A 7,014-nucleotide genomic window follows, 5' to 3' on the forward strand; every position below is an offset into this window, starting at 1 on the left:
TTGAATAATTCACTCTCAATAATGGATACTAGAAGTAAATGGAAAATCAGCAATGATATAGAAGACTGCAACAATACTATCAACCAAAATGTACCTAATTGACCTCTAGAATGATCCAAACAATAGCAGCATGATAAACATTCTTCTCAAGCACTCATGAAACATTTTCCAGGACAGACTGCATGCTAGCCTCAACAAATGTAAAGTGATTGGAATTATATGTTCTGCAATCCCAACAGAATGAAATTACAAATAAATATGAGAAGAAGACTTTGAAAATTCACGTATATGTGGAAATTAAATGTTATATTCCTAAATAACCAAAGGATCAAAGAAGCAATCATAAGAATAATTAGAAAATACTTTGAGATAAACGAAAAAGAAAATATATCATACCAAAATTTATGGAATGCAGCTACAGCAATGCTTAGAGGGAAATTTATAGTTATAATCAGCTGCATTATAAACATAGATCTCAAAGTAATAATCTCACCATCCACCTTAAGAAACTGAAAAAAGAAAAGCAAACTAAGCTTAAAGCAAGCAGAAAAAAGAAAGTAGGCCAGGCGCAGTGGCTCACGCCTGTAATCCCAGCACTCTGGGAGGCCGAGGCGGGTGGATCACGAGGTCAGGAGATCCAGACCATCTTGGCTAACATAGTGAAACCCCGTCTCTACTAAAAATACAAAAAATTAGCCGGGCGTGCCGGCGGGCGCCTGTAGTCCCAGCTACTCGGGAGGCTGAGGCAGAATGGCCGGGTGAACCCGGGAGGCGGAGCTTGCAGTGAGTCGAGATCGCGACACTGCACTCCAGCCTGGGAGACAGCAAGACTCCGTCTCAAAAAAAAAAAAAAAAAAAAAAAAAAAAAAAAAGTAATAAAAATTAAAGTGAAATATAGAAATAATAGGGAATAACAAAAAAGTAAAAGTTCGCTTTTCGAAAAACCCTTTAGCTAGACCAACCAAGAAAAAAGAGAGAAGTCTCAAATTTCTAAAATCAGGAATGAAAGTGTTCATCATTAATGACAATTACAAAAATAAAAGCAGTATAAAGGAATACTGTGAACAACGCTATGCCAATAAATTAGATAAAATGATGAAACAGCAAATTCCCAGAAAAATGCAAACTGCCAAAACTGACTCAAGAAGAACTAGAAAATCTGAATAGACTTATAACAAGTAAAGAAACTGACTTAGTGATCTTTAAACTTCCCACACGAAAAGCCCAGGCCAAGATGGCGTCATTAATAAAATGTTCCAAACATTTAAAGGAGAAATAATACCAATTCTTTGCAAACTATTCCAAAAAAAGAAGAGACTGGAAGATCTCCAAAATTATTCTATGAGGTCAGTATTACCTTGAAACAAAAAACAGACAAAAATGTCACAAGAAAAAAAATCCCTATTGGTCAATATTCCTTATCAATATGGACATAAAAATCCTCAACAAAATACTAGCAAATCAAATCCAACAACATATAAAAAGGATTACATACCTTTACCAAGTGGAATTTATCTCAGAAATGTAAGGTTACCTACAAAAAAATAATCAACATAATACACCATATTAACAGAATAGAGAGGAGAAAACTGACATGATCATCTCAGTGGACACACTTTGATAAAATTCAACACAGTTTCATGATTAAAAACACCTAGTAAACTAGGAATAGGAGGGAGCTTTCTCAATCTGACAAAGGGCATCTACTAAAAGCCCACAGCTAACATGATACTTACTGGTAAGACTGAAAGCTTTCCTCTTTAGATCAGAAAGAAGACAATAATGTTTACTCTCACAATTGCTATTCAACAATGTACTACTGGTGATTCTAGCCAATGCAAAAGGCAAGGCAAACTCAAGGATACAGAAAAATCATTTGATAAATTCAATACCCCTTCATAATAAGAACACTCGACACATTAGGGATAGAAGAGAGCTTCTTTAACCCAATAAAAAAGTATGTAGATTTTTTAAAAATTTAAAAACCATGGCTAACATCATACTTAATGGTCAAAGACTGAGAGCTTTCCTCCTAAGATAAAGAACAAGACAGAAATGTCTGCTTTCACCACTTCTATTCAGCATTGTGCTGGAAGTTCTAGCAGGGGCAATTAGGCAAGAGCATGAAATAAAAAGCATCCAGATTAGAAAGGAAGAATATAAACTATCTTTACTTATAGATGACATAATCTTGTCTATAGAAATTCCTAAGGAATCCACTAAAAAACTACTGGAACTATTAAATCAGTTCAGTAAGGTTGTAAGATACAAGATCAACATACAGAAATAATTGTATTTCTATACAATAACAGTAAACAATTGAAAAATGATATGAAAATAATTCTATGTAAGATAGCATCAAAAATGATGAAATACTTTAAAATTTAACAAAAGACGTGCAAGACGTGTATACTAAAAACTACAAAATATCAGAGAATGAAAATAGAAGCCTAAATAAATGAAACAATAACTTGTGCTCATATATTGAATGAGCCAATTTTTTTTTTTTTTTTTTTTTTTTTTTTTGAGACAGAGTCTTGCTCTGTCGCCCAGGCTGGAGTACAGTGGTGTGATCTCAGCTCACTGCAACCTCTGCTTCCCAGGTTCAAGTCATTCTCCTACCTCAGCCTCCTGAGTAGCTGGGATTACAGGCGTGTGCCACCATGCCTGGCTAATTTTTGTATTTTTAGTAGAGGCAGGGTTTCACCATGTTGGTCAGGCTGGTCTCAAACTCCTGACCTCATGATTCGCCTGCCTCAGCCTCCCAAGTGCTGGGATTACAGGTATGAGCTACCATGCCCAGCCAGACTCAATATTTTTAAGATAACAATAGTCTCCAAAATGATCTACAGATTCCATAATCCATATCAAATGCCCATTTGCCTTTTTGGCAGAAATTGACAAGCTGATCCTAAAATTCATATGAAAATTCAAGGAACTCAGAATAGTCATATCAAAAGAGCAAAGCTGGAGGCCTTACTCCTCCCAATTTCAAAGTATAATGCAAAGCTACAGTAATCAAGATTATGTGGTACTGGTATAAAGATAAACACATAGATAGAACTATGAAATAAAATTTAGGTAAATATATGAGAAACTAAAGAAATAAAGAATGATAATAACTAACTTCAGAAAACATAAAAAACCATGCAGGTAATGAAGTGATCGGAGTACTCTCCAAATGGCTCAGGCATGAGCATCATTTACATACTTACAATTATGAAAACATTGAATATTGTCCCAACCAATATTAGGTGAAGGGAGGCATACTTGGAATGAGGAGTTTGGACTGTGCAAGTGCATAGGGTGGGTGGTAAAAGAAGACTAAATGTTCATCCTCCAAAATGGAAAGACACAGATAATGTCTAAAATTGAAACATCAAAAAGTCATAGTAGCCAGCGTATGACTGTGGTTCCAGGTACTCAGGAGGCTGATTGCTCAAGCCCAAGAGATTGAGACCTGTCTGGGCTATAGCAAGACTCTTCCTGTCTAAAATAAATAAATAAATAACTAGTAATATAAAGATATTTTTACATGTATGCCTCTAAATAGTATGTTTCAAACTATGAGTTCCAATTATTTAGTAAATTAAGGAATCCAGGGGACAGAGCAAGATGGTGGGATAAAAGTCAACACCATTTGTCCCCCTCACCTCTGCTGGAACACCAAATTTTTTTTTTTTTTTTTTTTTTTTTTGAGACAGAGTCTCCCTCTGTCGCCCAGGTTGGAATGCAATGGCGCGATCTTGGCTCACTGCAACCTCTGCCTCCCTGGTTCAAGCGATTCTCCCTGCCTCAGCTGGAATTACAGGCGCCTGCCACCATGCCCGGCTAATTTTTGTATTTTTAGTAGAGACGGGGTTTCACCATGTTGGCCAGACTGGTCTTGAACTCCTGACCTCAGGTGATCCGCCCGCCTTGGCCTCCCAAAGTACTGGGATTACAGGCGTGAGCCACCGCTCCCGGCCTGGAACACCAAACTTTAACAACTAACTGCACACAGAAAACCACCATCACGAGAAACAAAAATCAGGTGAGCAATCACAGTATCTGGTTTTAACTTCCTATCACTGAAAAAGGCATTGAGAAAGGCAAGAGAGAGTCTTGAATCCCTGACACCACCCCTCACTCGTCACCCTTCAGCAACCATGTAGCCAAAGAGAGAGAATCTGTGCATTTTGGAAAGGAAGTGCACAGCAACTGGGGAAATTTACATTGAACTCAGTGCTGCCCTGTCACAGTGGAGAATAAAGCCATGCTGGGCTCAGCCAGCACCTGTGCATGTAGGGAACACTTTAACCAGCCCTAGCCAGAGGGGAATCAGCCATCCCAACAGTCAAAACTTGATTTTCTCAGCAAACTTTGCTACCGTGGGCTAAAGTGCTCTGAGCTTCTAGATAAAATTGAAAGGCAGTCTAGGACACAAGGATTGCCATTCCTAGGCAACTTATAGTGCTAGCCTGGGCTTAGAGCCAGTGGACTAGGGTAGCACGTGACTTAGAGAGATACCAGCTGGGGTGGCTAAGGGAGTGCTTGCACCATCCCTCCCCCAACCCCAGGCACTGCAGCTCACAGCAGAAAGTGATTCCTTGCTTCTGCCTAAGGAGAGGAGAGCAAAGAGTAAAGATGACTTTGTCTTACATCTTGGATACCAGCTCAGCCACAGTAGAATAGGGCACTTAACCAAGAGATTGAAATAATTAAAAAGAATCAAGCAGCTGGGCACAGTGGCTCATGCCTGTAATCCCAGCACTTTGGGAGGCTGAGGTGGGTGGATCACCTGAAGTCAGGAGTTCCGAGACCAGCCTGGCCAACATGGCAAAACGCTGTCTCTACTAAAAATAACAAAAATTAGCTGGGGGTGGTGTGTGTGCCTGTAATCCCAGCTACTCAGGAGGCTGAGGCAAGAGAATCGCTTGAACCCAGGAGGTGGAGGTTGCAGTGAGCCAAGATCACACCATTGCACTCCAGCCTGGGCAACAAGATCAAAAACTCCATCTCAAAAAAAAAAAAAAAAAATCAAGCAGAAATTCTAGAGTTGAAAAATGCAATTGACATGCTGACGAATACATTACAGTCTCTTAATAGCCGAATTCATCAAGCAGAAGAAAGAATTAGTGAGCTTAAAGGCAGGCTGTTTGAAAATATACAGTCAGAGGAGTTGAAAAAAGAATAAAAATGAATGAAGTGTGCCTGTAAGATCTAGAAAACAGCCGGGCGCGGTGGCTCAAGCCTGTAATCCCAGCACTTTGGGAGGCCGAGATGGGCGGATCATGAGGTCAGGAGATCGAGACCATCCTGGCTAACACGGTGAAACCCCGTCTCTACTAAGAAATACAAAAAATAGCCGGGCGAGGTGGCAGCGCCTGTAGTCCCAGCTACTCGGGAGGCTGAGGCCGGAGAATGGCGTGAACCCGGGAGGCGGAGCTTGCAGTGAGCTGAGGTCCGGCCACTGCACTCCAGCCTGGGCTACAGAGCGAGACTCCGTCTCAAAAAAAAAACAAAAAACAAAAAACAAAAGATCTAGAAAACAGTGTTGAAAGAACAAATTTAAGAGTTATTGGAGCTGAGCATGGTGGCTCATGCCTGTAATCCCAGCACTTTGGGAGGCCAAGGTGGGCAGATCAGCTGAGGTTGAGAGTTCGAGACCAGCCTGACCAAAATGGAGAAACCCCGTCTCTACTAAAAATACAAAATTAGCTGGGTGTGGTGGTGCATGCCTGTAATCCCAGCTGCTTGGGAGGCTGAGGCAGGAGAATCACTTGAACCTGGGAGGTGGAGGTTGCGGTGAGCTGAGATTGCATCATTGCACTCTTGCACTCCAGCCTGGGCAACAAGAGCGAAACTCAGTCTCAAAAAAAAGAAAAGAAAAAAAGAGTTATTGGCCTTAAAGAGGAGGAAGAAAAAGAGATAGGGGTAGAAAGTTTAAGCTGGGTGCGGTGGCTCACACCTGTAATCCCAGCACTTTGGGAGGCTGAGGCAGGCGGATCATGAGGTCAGGAGTTTGAGACCAGCCTGACCAACATTGTGAAACCCCTGTCTCTACTAAAAATACAAAAATTAATTGGGCCTGGTGACGCGTGCCTGTAATCCCAGCTGCTCAGGAGGCTGAGGCAGGAGAATCGCTTGAACCCAGGAGGTGGAGGTTGCCGTGAGCTGAGATCATGCCATTGCACTCCAGCCTGGGCAACAGAGTGAGACTCTGTCTCAAAAAAATAATAATAAGTAAAAATAAAATAATAGAATGTTTAAAAAAAGAAAGAAAGAAAATTTATTCAAATGGGTAGTATCAGAACTTCCCAAACCTAGAAAAAGATATCAACACTTAAGTACAAGAAGTTTATGGATTTAACCCAAAGGAAACTACCTGAATCAAATTCCCAAAGGCCACGTATAAAAAAAAAATACTAAAAGCAGCAAGAGAAAAGAAACAAATAACATATAATGGCACTCCAATAAGTCTTGCAGCAGACTTTTCAGTGGAAACCTCACAGGCCAGGAAGGAGCGACATAACATATCTAAAGTGCTGAAGGAAAAAACCCTAGAATAGTATATCCAGCAAAAATATCCTTCAAACATGAAGGAGAAATAAAAATCTTCCCAGACAAACAAAAGCTGAGAGATTTCATCAACACCAGACTTGTCCTACAAGAAATGCTAAAGGGATGCAAGCTTCAGTCCCAAAGAAAAGGATGTTAGTGAGCAAGAAAAAATCATCTGAAGGTACAAAACTTCTGTTAATAGGAAGCACAGAAACATAGAATAGTATAACACTGTAATTGTGGTGTGTAAGCTATTCCTATCTTAAGTAGAAAGATTAAATGATTAATCAATCAAAAATGATAACTACAGCAGTTTTTCAAGACATCATACAATAAGACATAAAGAGAAACAACAAAAAAGTTTATTTTATTTTATTTTTTGAGACAGAGTGTTCTTGCACTGTCACCTAGGCTGGAGTGCAGTGGCATGATCTCAACTCACTGAAACCACCACCTCCTGGGTTCAAGCAA

The sequence above is a fragment of the Macaca mulatta genome, chromosome X (genome assembly GCF_049350105.2).
Source record: "Macaca mulatta isolate MMU2019108-1 chromosome X, T2T-MMU8v2.0, whole genome shotgun sequence".
Lineage (NCBI taxonomy): Eukaryota > Metazoa > Chordata > Mammalia > Primates > Cercopithecidae > Macaca > Macaca mulatta.